At 51.1% G+C, this 13,231-nt stretch overlaps 1 long non-coding RNA gene across 2 annotated transcripts; it reads right to left on the reverse strand.

Annotated features, from left to right (window-relative positions):
• Positions 1–1,643: 1,643 nt before the first annotated feature.
• Positions 1,644–12,896, reverse strand: LOC101427695 (uncharacterized). 2 transcript variants are annotated; one of them, XR_011648302.1, is made up of 7 exons: positions 12,825–12,896; positions 9,083–9,295; positions 8,542–8,662; positions 4,973–5,081; positions 4,750–4,870; positions 3,955–4,190; positions 1,644–3,306 (listed from the first exon to the last, which is right to left on the reverse strand). It is a non-coding gene; the product is annotated as an uncharacterized lncRNA (long non-coding RNA). The 2 variants fall into 2 exon arrangements; XR_188070.3 differs by having other exon boundaries at positions 8,542–9,295.
• Positions 12,897–13,231: the final 335 nt, after the last annotated feature.

Consider the following 13,231-nt stretch of genomic DNA (forward strand, 5'->3'; position numbering starts at 1 on the left):
TAGCTCATGGGTAAATCCTGATTGGTCTAAGCCAATTAGAGCAATCCCCTTCTCCTTTTCTACAGATTTGTGTAGGTGACCCGTTTTCTAACCAGTTAGATATGAGTGGAGATCTTTTTGGGGCTTCTTAGAAAGATTTTCCTGTTCTTAAGAATGAAACTGAGAAGAATACTTAATCTCATCTATCTTTGGTCTTGGATGTGTTACCTGGAGTTACTGCAACTATCTTGTGACCTTATGGTAAAGTTAACATCCTGATGATAGCAGAGCAGGAAAACAGAAATAACCTGGGCCCTTGATAGCAGTATTTATTGTGTATTTTATGTATAGTAACTCTTTTCATAATCCTATGAGCTACATAATAATCATTTCCATAAGAGAAACCTGGGGCATGAGTAGGCTAAGTACCTTGCACATTTCTCTATAGCTAGTAAGTGGAAGAGCTGAAATTTAAACCTATCATTCTGGCTTCAGAGTCTATGCTGTCATTTTAAGTATGATTCCTTATATTGGAGTTGTCTGAAATTAACAAATCCAGAGTTTGCCCTACCTTTAGACATCTTATTATATGAGATGATAAATTTCTTTATTGTTTGTATCATTTTGAATGGCATTGTCTGTCACTTGCAACCCAAAGCATTTGATATCCAGTATTTGTCTTATTTATTTATTTTTAAGATCTAGTTATATATTAAAGATATCAATTCTTTAACTACAATTTGTTTTGCAATATTAGTATTTTTAGAAACTTTGTCATAATTTTCCTACATTGTTGTGGGAGTATAAACTGAAATAACCTTTCAGTAGAACAATTTGGGGAAAATGTAGCAAAAGATTTTTTCCCTCCTGAGATGGCTCCCTCATCTGACAGTTTGTTGTCTGCTCATTGTCTGCTTGTTGTCTCTGCTCAGTGTGTCCACTCATTGTCTCTGCTCATTCTGTCTGCTCATTATGTCAGCTCATCTCTGTTCATCTTCTTAGGAGGCACTGGGAACTGAACCCAGGACCTCCCATGTAGGAGGCAGGCACGCAACTACTTGAGCCACATCTGCTCCCAAAAGACTTTTTTTTTAAGATTTTATTTATTTATTTCTTCCCCTGCCTTGTTGTCTGATCACTGTTTGCTCTCTTGTGTCCGTTCATTGTGTGCTTGTCTTCTTTTCTTTTAGGAGGTGCCAGGAACCAAACCTGGGACTTCCTTTTGGGAGGGTGGCACCCAATGGCTTGAGCCACCTGCACTCCCACTTGTCATGTCTCTCATTATGTTTCTTTGTTGTGTCTCTTCATTGCACAGCTTGCTACATCAGCTTGCTGCACCAGCCCGTCATGTCAGCTTGCTGTCCTGCCCATCCTCTCCAGGAGGCACTGGGGACCAAGCCCAGGGCCTCCCACGTGGCAGGCAGGCACACAACTGTTTGAGCCATATCTGCTTCCCCTAAAAGACTTTAAAATGTTCCTTCAGGAGAGCAGGTGTAGCTCAGTGGTTTGAGTGCTTGCTTTCCATGTACAAGGTCCTGGGTTCAACCCCCAGTACCTTCCCCTCCCCCCAGAAAAGACATGTTCATTCATAGCTTTGGAACCAGTATGTCCATGTCTAGAAATTTATCCTTAGAAATAATCAGAAATAGGCACAAAGATTGATGCACGATAGTTTTTGCTTTATTATTTATAACACAAAAATCAGAAATAAACCTAAATATTCAAAATTAGGAGGTTGGTGTAAGAAATTATGGTGCATCCATACAATGGAATATGTCTTAGAAGAATATTTAATGACACAGGGAATTCCTAAAAGTGAGGAGCGCTATTAAGTTTAAAAAGCAGATTACACACCGGTAGTGTGGGAAATAGTTTGGCAGTTCCTTTTGAAACTTAAGTGGACTTAACCACCCGACCCAGCAATTGCACTCTTGGTTATTTATCCGAGAGATATTAAAACTTATTTTCACAAAGAAACTTTTACACAAATTTTCATAGCAGCTTTATTGATAATAGCACAAAATTTGTAACTACCTAAGCTTCCTCCAGCAAGTAAATGGTTAAACTATGATCCAGCCATACCATGGGATTCTAGTCAGCATCACAAAGGAGTGAACTATTGAGATCTGCCACAGTTCAGATGGACCTTGAGTAAATTATGCTGGGTGAAAAAAGCTGATCTCAAAAGGGAACATGCTGCCTAATTGCATTTATGTAATGTTCATAAAATAAGATGATTATAGAGATGAGGAATGGACTGTGGTTGCCAGGGGTTAGGAATGGGAGAAAGGGATGAGTGTGGCTTAAAGGAGCCTCACATGGGAGTTTTGTGGTGATGGAACAGTTGAGTATCGTGATTGTCATGGTGGTTACTCAAGGCTACTCATGTGGTAAAATTGCATAGACACACGTGCACAAGTGTGTGCATAACTGGGAACAGCTAAATAAACTCTGTGAATTGTACCATTTTCAATTTCTTGGTTTCCATTTTGTATAATAGTTGTGTAAGATGTTAAATTGGAGAAGGCTGGAACTTCCATGTACCCTTCTTTGCAACCACCTGTGAATCCATAATTATTTCCAAATAGAGAGTTAAACAAGAAAACTTTTGTAAACCAGGCTTTATAAGATAAAAGCATCTATTTAAAAAGAAAATGATAAAGCATTACATTTGGTGGGGATGGTCAATTTGTTAATAAGTCTAGCTATAATGGACTCAATGCTAAAACTGGTCATGAAAGAGACTTTGTTTAAAGTCTGCAATTTTAAAAAGCTGGATGCAAAAACAATATATTTTATCAGACTGCAACTTCATTTTCATTTCTATTTTTAATATATAACATAAATTTATGTATATATATATATACACACATATACCTGCATCTCTCTATATATATCGAGATGTTAACAGCACACCTGTCTCTGGGTAGAATGATTGCAGGTGGGGCAGAAGACCACTCATTGTCCCAATAGCCATTTCTCCCTTCCTCCATAGAGAGTTTTAGCTGGGCAAATAGCCATCCAGGACAGAGACCACATTTTTCAGTCTCCCTAGCAGGTAGACATGGTCATGTGACTACGTTCTCACCAATGGGGTGATGCGGAAGGGTTAGTTGCTGCTTCTGAGAACCTTCCGCAGGAGGTAATTGACGTGACCCTTGGCCTCTTCATGCCTTCCTCCTCCTGCCTGCCTTTCTGCTCCGCAGGCTTCAGGGGTGGAGATGCAGGCCACGCAGGCATGGCTGAGCAGTGAGCTGGCTGGAAGGAGCCGGGCACCCTGAGGCTCCGGGAAGTGGAGCCCCCCATACTGGCTTGGACTTCATGTACCTGAGAGGGAAGTAAACTTCAGTCTTGCTTAAGCCACTGTTACCTTCAAGTTTCTATTACTTGTGGTCACACCCAATCCTAACATTTTTTATTTTCATTTTCCCAGAATTTCTACAATAAACATATACCATTTATAATCATACAAGTTATTGGTAAGAAAAACAAGAAATCTCTCCCTGAGCTTATTTTCTTGACCTGGCGTAGGAGTATGTTGATCAGATCTTTCTGATTTTCCCAAACTGTCCCAATTTCAATCATTCTGGCTAATTATCTACACAATTGATCAAATCACAGTTTCCTGATTTTAATGTGGAAAGTAAGGTGATTATATGATGATAAGCCTCAACCAGGGGGAGGGAGGAGACCAAAAGATAGGGGTCTTTCTCCTCCCTTCTACAGAATCTCCTTTTGACCATAGGATCACTTCCTTTTCCTGAAACCTTTGACTCAACACTTGGGCATTTGAATGCACTACTGTTTTTATCCTTCTCTGATTGTTTTTGTGGATAAGTCATGTCTCTACGCAACTTGAGAACAAGTGCTATTGTAGTAGACACCTGTTGTTTTTGTCTGTCCCGCACCCCTTTTCCGTTGGGAACTGCCCCTCCCCATCCCATGTGATTCGGGTGGAACTGTCAATTCCAATACCTCCTGGTGTTTCCAGTGGCCCCAAGCCGCAGGGGTGGCACACAACCAAGGTCAGTCCACTTCCATGCTAACTGGCTGTGCCATCCTTCCCTGCGGTCTGCTAGATGGACCTGAGAAGAGAGCAGATCCTTCTCCTCGAGATCATCTGCTGGAAGGACAGTGGCTTGGGACTGTCACTGGTTAGCTTTCCTGTGGTGTGGTGTGGGAGGAAGTCAGGTAAATGTTCCAGGAGAGTCCTGGAGTGAGAGAGAAAGAACAAACCTGATGGTTTGTTTAGGCTCTTAGGACCTAGCCATGCCTGAAGGTAGAGCCCCCTTGCACTTCTGAGTAAATTCCCCTTTGGCTTAACCTTCTGGGTCACTGGGGCCCTGACTAAGTTCTTTTTGTCCTTCAAGGAGCCCAACCCTATTCTCAGGCCAGGTATGAATTCAGCAAATACTTATAATTTGAATGAGTCTGCTAAACTAGAAGCTAATCATGGTCTAAATATGGATTTATAGTTTTGTGGAAACTTTTCGAGGAAAAGTCTGACAGACACGGTGGTTCTAGGGCATGAATGGAAACAAAAAATATCACTGCTGTATGGTTATTAGGAGTGAATGTTAACATTTGCTCTTCATGGATCAACATATTCGGTATGTAACAAATATTTATTGAGCACCTTTATACCAAGCACCATAATGCTTATTGGACAACAGCGCCTGTTATGAGGGGAAACTCAATAATGATAAACAGCATCACCCCTTACATATTAGAGAATTTTGCCTTTTGGTTAAAGGCCCTCATATTCCTTACCTCTTTATGAGGTGGGCTGGTTCTGGTCAACAGAGGAATTAGTTCACATTTAATACATCTCTTGTGCCAAGGGAGAATATACCAAGCACATAGTGGGCAAAAACAAATACAGCCTGAGATTCTGAAAAAAAATAACATGGAGACCAAGGCCAGTTATCCTCTTAACTATGAAAGCAGTGGTTGAAACCACTGAGTGGTTCCAAAGCTTGGGTTTGGAACTTACGCAGATCTCAGTTCAGCTCTAGGTCTGCCCCTCACGAGCTGCATGACCGCGTCATGAGTAGAAACAATGGTGACAGCAAGATAACTCACTCCAGTGCCCAGCACTGCACCTGGGGCACACAGAACACTTGATAAATGGTGGTGACCTCAAAGATTTAGAGACACAGAACTTCTATGTGCCTTTATTTTTTTTTTTAAGATTTATTTTTTATTTATTTCTCTCCCCGTTCCCCCCCCCACCCTTCCGCACCAGTTGTCTGTTCTCTCTGTGTCCACTCCTGTGTGTTCTTCTGTGACTGCTTCTATCCTTATCAGCGGCACCGGGATCTGTGTTTCTTTTCTGTTGCTTCATCTTGCTGTGTCAACTCTCCGTGTGTGCAGCGCCATTCTTGGGCAGGCTGCCCTTTGTTTCGCTCTGGGCGGCTCTCCTTATGGGGTGCACTCCTTGCGCGTGGGGCTCCCCTACGCGGGGGACACCCCTGCGTGGCAGGACACTCCTTGCGCGCATCAGCACTGCGCATGGGCCAGCTCCACACGGGTCAAGGAGGCCCGGGATTTGAACCGCGGACCTCCCATGTGGTAGGTGGATGCCCCATCCATTGGGCCAAGGCCACTTCCCTCTATTCGGCTTTAAAGCAGTAGATCTGGACACCCATTACATAAGTGAGATAATTTTTTTTAATCTCCATGAAAGGTGATTTTGATGCACTTAATAAGCATCTGGTTATAATTTTAAAGAGCAGATAATCCAGAGAAAAATAATGCCAGCCTTTGTTTGAATAACTCCTTTCTTTCAAAGACTCATCACTTCTTTTAACAATACCTAAGGCAGGAGACGTTGTGCGTTGGTGCGGCCCATTCGGCAAGCTCGTGTCCGTGTCCGGGGTCTGAGCAGCTTCCTGCGCTCTGGATGCATAAATGCCATTCCACCTCTAACCTGAAGACAGAGGCTGCTGGCCCTCCCAGAGGCCCGAGGCTCTGCTGCTCCCATCTGGCTGCCCTCTGTCCCAGGAACAGTTTCTGTCTCTCCCTGGTTTGATGCCTGTGGCCAGGAACATCCCTAACAACAGACAGCTATTGTCTAACTTCACCGAGTATTTTGATTAACTGGTTCCCAGCCAGAGTGGAAACAAAAGGGGCAATTTCTCAAATGTGCTCTCTAAGTTGTGCAGAAAGTTAGGGGGTGGGGAGAACTGAGCTGACAACTGAGATCAGAAATTCCTTTCCAATCTCAGCCTATTTTACTTCTTGGGTCTTGAGTAATGAGAATCACAGTGTCTTCCACTTATATTATGTCTAAAATTTCCAAGACTCTACCTGGTAAAGGCTAACACCTTTGTTTTACCGTAGAAGAAGCTGGGGCTCGGAGAGGTCAAGTGGCGAGCTAGTGAGGACAGAACTTAGGTTCTAACGCAGGTTTGTGTGTCTCCAGTGACTTCCAGGGCATCTCTGAATTCTACAACATCCACCCGTCTCTGAGGCCTTCAGGTTGGGTGATAGAAGCTCTGGGACCCTATCCCTGTCTCGTGGGTAAGGAGCCCACAGAGATGGGAGCTGACCCTGGGACAGCCCCTGGGGGCTGGGCCCTGGCCTGCTGGGACAAGCACACACCTGAGGGAAGTGCCCAGCTGGGTTTAGAATGCGGCCCCTCCCCTGTGAAAGGAAGACTGTGACAAGACCTCCCGGGCTCACAGGCCTGGCCCGCAGCGGTCGGCTCCACAGAGTCCAGTGGCCGGTTGCACCCCGTGGGAAAGCCTTGGCCCTGGCCCGGCTGGGAGCCACGGTGGTGCCGCCTCCTGCCCACGGCTTGGCTCAGCGGGTTCCCAAGTGGCTCGACTTCCGCCCCTTGTCCCCACCCCCACCCCCCACAGTCCCCAAGGAGGCCACTGCCAGAGTTGGCCCTCAGCCCCAATCCCCACAGGTCTCCCCCAGCCCCTGCCCCACACATCGTGGAGTCAGGCTTCTCCAGGGGGGCGCAGGAAGGGACCCTCCACCTCCCCAACCCACCCCCTGCCCCGACGGCTGCCAGGCCCCATCCCTACTCCTTCCACAGCACACCCGAGGCTCCTCTCTCGGCTGCAATAACAGGGCTCAGGGTATGGGCTGTTGTTTTTGCAGCTGGGATGGGGCGGAGCAGCAACGGGAAGGCGTCGCGGGTACTGACCGTCTGAGAAAGCCGGGAGCCCTCATTCCCACTAGGGCTGGGGCAGCCCCTGCAGGCCAGTGGCTGAGCCATTACTGGGGAGAGGCCCCTGGGCAGGGCCAGGAGTGTGAGGGCTGGCAGAGAAGGAGGCCAGCCTGGAGGAGGGAGAGCCCTTAGGCCGGAGGCCCCTCGGTGGAGCCCCTCCCGCAGCAGGCTGTGGTTCTGACTGCAGCTGGATGGAGGCCCCCTGCCTCTCCCCAGCCCCCGCACACATCTGGGAGATGTTGGAGCAAGCATCCTCAAAACAAACAACAATGACAAATCTCCTTTACTAGGGGGAAAATTGGGGGGCTAAAAAGAAAAAAACAAAGATCACCCATAGTCCTTCCACCCTAAAAATATTCATTACGACCATTCTGATGTATTTTCCCTGTAATCTGTTTTTTTAACATAATTAAGATTAGACTTTGCCCATAGTGCAATATCCTGAATCTTTTATTCAAATGTTGCCGTATCATTAAAATGTTTTCTTAAAAAGTCATTTTTAATGGTTGCCCTTTCATTCTTTATGTGGTTGGATATAGAGGAATACACTTTAACGGATCCCTTATAATTAGATACTGAAGTTTTCCCCCTTTCCTTGTTTTGTGTTTATTTGTTTGCTGTTATAGACAACACCCAGAAGAACATCTTTGTAGAAGTTTTTATGGCCCTGGTGCTGCCTTGCCTGATTTCTGGCATTTCAGCTGATTTCTCAAGGGAGAGAATCCCAGAAGTGGAATTGCTGATCTAAGTGATAAGCGCTCCACTCTCCTTGATAAATATCACCTCAAACATTCCAGAAACATTATTCCCATTGCTCTTCCTCTGAGCAGCGTAGGAAATCCAGAGCATTTTCCCTCCTCCACCGCACATTCAGCAAATTTCTGAGCACCGGTGCTCCCGGCATTGCGAGCCAGGGAGGCCTGTGCTGGGCCTTATCTTTTCCTGGAGAAAAGTGGAGAGGCAACAAGCCTCTGTGACCCAAGGGACACACTGATCTTCCATTCCCCCTGCCTAAGAAGCACTCTGGCCCTGGGGGCTGGCCTGACCAAGTGAAGTGGCAACTTGATGTCCACGGAGCAGAGCAGCTTGGGAGAGAAGCAGCCTGGGCCTGGCACCTACCCAGGGAGGCCTGGGGGCCAGGAAGCCAGTACTGGGGGTGGGGGTGAAGGGACTCCATCCTAGGTGTGGCCACGACAGCCCAAGACCCCTCAGTGACCATCAGCCCACCCCCTGCAGAGGGGTAGCTGTGCAAATGGAGGCCACTAGGGGAGGGTTAACGACAGGCCAGGCCCATCGACTTCTGGAACAAACCCCAGGTAGTAGGTACCCCTTCTCCCACTGTGCCACGAGTGAGCCCCTGAGTCCCACCAGTTATTTGGTACCTTGTTCAAGCACACAGCTGCTGCTCTAGCTCAAGAGCTTTTGCTCTAGACAGTTCCGGTATCCTGCTGCTTCTCATGGGGCTCTGCTACACCCCAGCGCTGGGGACAGGAGACGGGAGAGCTGTGCAACAGAGATGGTTAAAGGGGGTGGGATTTGGCTCTGCCCTCTCTGCCCAGACCTGCCAAATCCTAGGCCAGAGACCCCTGGCTACTGGGAATGAAGAGGGCTCCACCCCCAAGGGGCCTGGCTGGGGTGGGGATTGGGGCCCCCAGGGAGGGGGCAGCCAGGGACCACACTGCACACAAAGAGCCCGATTGTGTTTGACTGTGTTTTGGGAAAATAAGTACCACTAAGTTGTATTGTTTTGGACAATCTGGTGTCCCAGAGATCCCAAGCCAAAGAAAACATTGGGCCGAGGAAAGGGAGCCAAAAACGCTGACGCCTGCAGGTGAAGCTGGCCCTTCCTGGGGTCGGCCTGGGAGCTCCCATGGAATCCCACACTGGGTTCCAGATGCTGAAAGCTGAGAGCAGCCCCCTTACCCACAGCTCCTTGGGGTCCAGGCCAAGGGTTGGGATACTTATCCCTCAGACAGATGGGAGCGGGAAGATCGGAGGCTCCCAGAGCCCCGCACAGCATCCAGGAGGCACCGGCAGGCTCAGATCTGCAGATTCTGCAGGCTCCATTCCTGAGCCTGAGGGACACGCACTGAGACAGCCAGGCTGGGGGCTGGCCAGGCCTCAGCCGCCAGAGCCCTACAAGGCAGAAGAAGGCAGCTAAGTATGAACGGAGCCGGGAGGACTGATCTTTTTTTCTGGAACAGGATTCCCTGTGGGGCTCAGGGCAGAAGTCAGCGAGCTCCAGAGTCCAGGACGTGCCTGTTTGACTGGGCCGAGGTCAAGGGGGCGGCCCACTGGCCTGGCCTCAGCAGCCAAAGCCTACACAGGAAATGCCAGGCAGACCTCAACATCCGGGCATCTAATCGGCTCTGGCTGGCAGGGAGCACTCGCCTCCCCAGACAGCTGCTGGTCGTGCCAGGTGGGAGGGAGCCACGGCGCTGGTGCTCGGGGGGATGCGCAGTCCCCAGGCCTGTGCTTGTGGGCGCTCAGCCCCGGGGCAGGAGGAGCCCGGCCGACACCCAGGAGACCAGCAGGCAGCGAGAGGGAGCCGGGCGTCACCCTGGACGGCCGCCACCGGCTTGTTGTTGGGATCCAGTTTCACGCTCCTTCGAGGAGAGCTGCGAGGGGTCATCCCCTCCACGACGCCGCAGGAACATGCCTGATGGGCAGACAGTTGTTCACGCCGCGCCGCCGCCAGCGTGGTGATTAAAGCCCGCTGTAACTGGCCTCGCCGCCCGGCAGGGCGGGCCCACAGCCGGCAGCCGCCGGGGGCTGCAGAGCAGGGGAGGGGACCGCGCGGGGAACAGCGTGTGCTGAGCTCGTTGCGCTGATCGGATTAGTTTGTGAATCGACACTCAATCCTCCTTAGTGATTTCTCTTCTGGGGCCCTGGCCAGGGCCAGAACTGGGGGGCAGGGGGAGGGGGTTGTGAACGGAGCCGAGCCATCAGCCTTCCCAGGCGCCTTTGAAGCTAGGCCCTGGCGGAGTAAGGGTGGAGGGTCTCCACCCCCACTTTAGCCAAAGCTTGGCCTAGGATCCCTCTGTAGACCCCTCAGGGACTGCTCAGCCCACCCCATGTGGAGAGATTGGCTGTCGCTGGTAGATTCCCGGGGGGGGGCCGGGGGACAGTTGCAGAGGACTCTGCTCTCACAACCATGCGGTGCCCTGCAGAGGGTTTGTCACACGTGTTGGTGAGCAGAATGGATCGATATCACCTTCCTCAGCTGGCTTACATGCCTTGTGGGAGAATCTCTGTGCGCTGCCCCCCACCCCCAAGGTCTGGGGGGCACGTGGGAGCATTTTCCCAGACAATCGAATAGGGTAAGGAGAGCCCTCCAAGGCCACCAGCCCCTGCCCCTGCCTTCGGCTCCCGCGCCCTGCCTCTGCTGGGCATCCCCTTCCCGCACGAGCGTGCACACCCGTGGGTACGTTTATGCCTGCGCCTGGGGAGCGTGCATTTGGCTGCCCGGAAGAGCCCTGGATGTTTTCTTCCTGGCCTGTCCTCTGTTCTCTCAGCTTCCCGAATTCCCTCCCTTGGAGGACCCAGGCAGGGAGGACGAAAGGCTAGATGACTGCAGTGGAGGCTTCGGAAGTTAGGATGTTTTCGGGGCCTGCCCAGCTGATATTTCTGCTGAGGCATGACTGGACATACCTCCGACTGTCTATCCCCTCGCCCCCTCCCTAGCCTTTGCAGGAGCTGGCTCCAGGCTGCTCCGGGCCAGGGCGGATGAGACGCACGCTCCTCTGCCGGGCGCCACGCAGCCGCCAGGAGTGCAGGATGGTGGCCCTCAGGGAGCACCCAGGCCCAGCGGTCAGCACCCACCAGGGGTGTTAGGCAGGAAATGTCCCCTCGAGGCCTGGGGAGGGATCGGCCAGGAAGGAATGTGTATTCCCCTGGCGTGTCCAGGGCTGAAAGGCAATCGCTCCTTCCCAGCTTGGCTTGAAAAGCCCTCTGCGGCCAGCTGCCCAGCCCTGCCCAGCCCAGGCTCCTCTGCAGGAGCACACATGGGCTCAGGGACACTGGAGGAGGGGCACTGCTGCACCCCAAGCAGGGGCTGTACCCCGTCCCTAGCCTGCTCCTCCACCCTCATTTTCCAGGGGCCTCCCCTCCCCCATCTCAACCCTCCCTCGGGTGGTTTCCAGCCTTTCTGCTCCACCATATTCCTTCCAAGGAAGATGCTGGAACTGTGGCAGGGTTAGAACAAGACATGGGTGTACCGTCTGTGGCAACCACTGAGTCATAGTCTTCCTTTTTTTTTCCCCCACAAGGTGTTGGGGCTGGGAATTAAACCTGGACCCTCATGCATGGGGAGCTGGCACTCAATCACTGAGCCACGTCAGCTCACCCGAGTTGGAGTTTTCATTTGTTTGTTTTGTTGTTGTTGTTTTCAGGAGGCACCGGGGACCGAATCCGGGACCTCCCATGTGGGAAGCAGGCGCCCAACCCCTCGAGCCTCATCCACTCCCCAGCTTTCTCATCTTTAAGATGGGAGTGATGGGGGAGCGGATGTAGCGCAAGTGTATGAGGTCCTGGGTTCGGTCCCTGGTACCTCCTAAAACAAACAAATGAAAAAACCAACTCTCATTAAAAAAAAGAATTAGAAAAATAAGGTGGGAGTGAGGAATGAATAACCACATTGTACTCACTGCTGTGGGAGGATATTAACTGTACATTGTTGAGTGAAAATGACCGAATGCATTGAAAAGGGTCTGGAAAGACAGTCAATAAATTGTGGCTAAACATTACTCCTAGAGCAGGAAGGGGGAGAGGACAGAGTAAGGGTGGGGCGGGGCGGGGAGGGTAGGACTTCTTTTTATTGAATATACCTGGCTAGTGCTTGAATTTTATTTCAACAAGTATATGCATACCTCTTCTGTAGTTAAAAAAAAAAAAAAAGAAAAGAAAAAAGGTCAGTACTACTGTACAGGATCGTTGCTAGCTTTAAATGTTACTGTATATTTTTTGAAGGACGGCTCAGCACATGGCTAGCTCAGGACATGCTGTCCTTCTCCCCTGAGGCTACCTCTGACTTGGTTTTCTCTCCCCACTTGTCCACCCTCTGTCCCTGAAGGAGTTAAAACAGCAGCACTTCCGGAGCAGAGTAAAAGGAGTTCCGAGCCCCCCCAAGGCGGCAGGGCCTCCGTGGGCTGTGGGGGGGGTGGCAGGGAGGCAACATTTCCCAGCCCCGCCCCAGTCCCCGCTTGTCCCCTGCGCGGTGGCTGGCCGGCCACTGCCCCCCCTGCTCAGCTGCAGACCTGCTTCCAATTACCCATGAAATCTGAGCTGGAAGAGACCTATTAAAGCCCCATTTAGTTTGATCCCCTTGGGGGCCAGGGATCTTTTCCGGAGACATCCCCCTCCTTGTCCGACTGGGACTCCAAGCCTTTTGGATGTTATCTCCTCCTGGGTCAATATTGTGACAACTCCAGCTGTGACCCAGGCCACCCTGGAGCCAGAGCTGGGCTGGGCCGGGCCTGGCGTCAGGCAGGGGGCCCCAAACCCAGCTCCCTTCCCACCTCAGGGCTCCCAGAGGGGCCCAGGCACCCCCAGCCCCTCCCGCCCTCCTCCTTTTTCCTTCTCTGCGGCCATGGCACGGCCGACCCCCCGCCAGCCTGCGCCCCTTCCCCAGGCTGGTCTGCAGGGCGCCCGAGGGGCGCGGGCCTACCTGGCCGTCCACGGGCAGCTTTTACTGGTAGGGACCATCTTCACTCCATTCCCAGTAGTGCCTGGTACAAGGTTGCATGTTTCATAACACCCGGTTACGTAAGAAATAATAAATAACGGTGATTAATGACCTCCTCCCCTCGTCCCTGCGCTCGCCTGGGTCAGACCTCCCAGAGAAGGCACAGGAGCTCCGGGAGGAGGAGGAGAGCTCAGGGTGCAGGGGCGCCCCCCCCCACACACACGTCCTCCCCAACGTCTCTGCCTGTCCTCTGCTGCGATCCACTCCCCGGGGACCAACAGGAAGCTGCCGGAAAAGGCCCCAAAGTGCTACAGGGATGGGGACTCCAGCGCCGGGTGGCGGGCCTCGGGCACCCCCAGCTTCCACGGACCACCGTGGTTGAGGGGTCG

Source organism: Dasypus novemcinctus, chromosome 3 (assembly GCF_030445035.2).
Source record: "Dasypus novemcinctus isolate mDasNov1 chromosome 3, mDasNov1.1.hap2, whole genome shotgun sequence".
In the NCBI taxonomy this organism is placed as follows: Eukaryota; Metazoa; Chordata; class Mammalia; order Cingulata; family Dasypodidae; genus Dasypus; species Dasypus novemcinctus.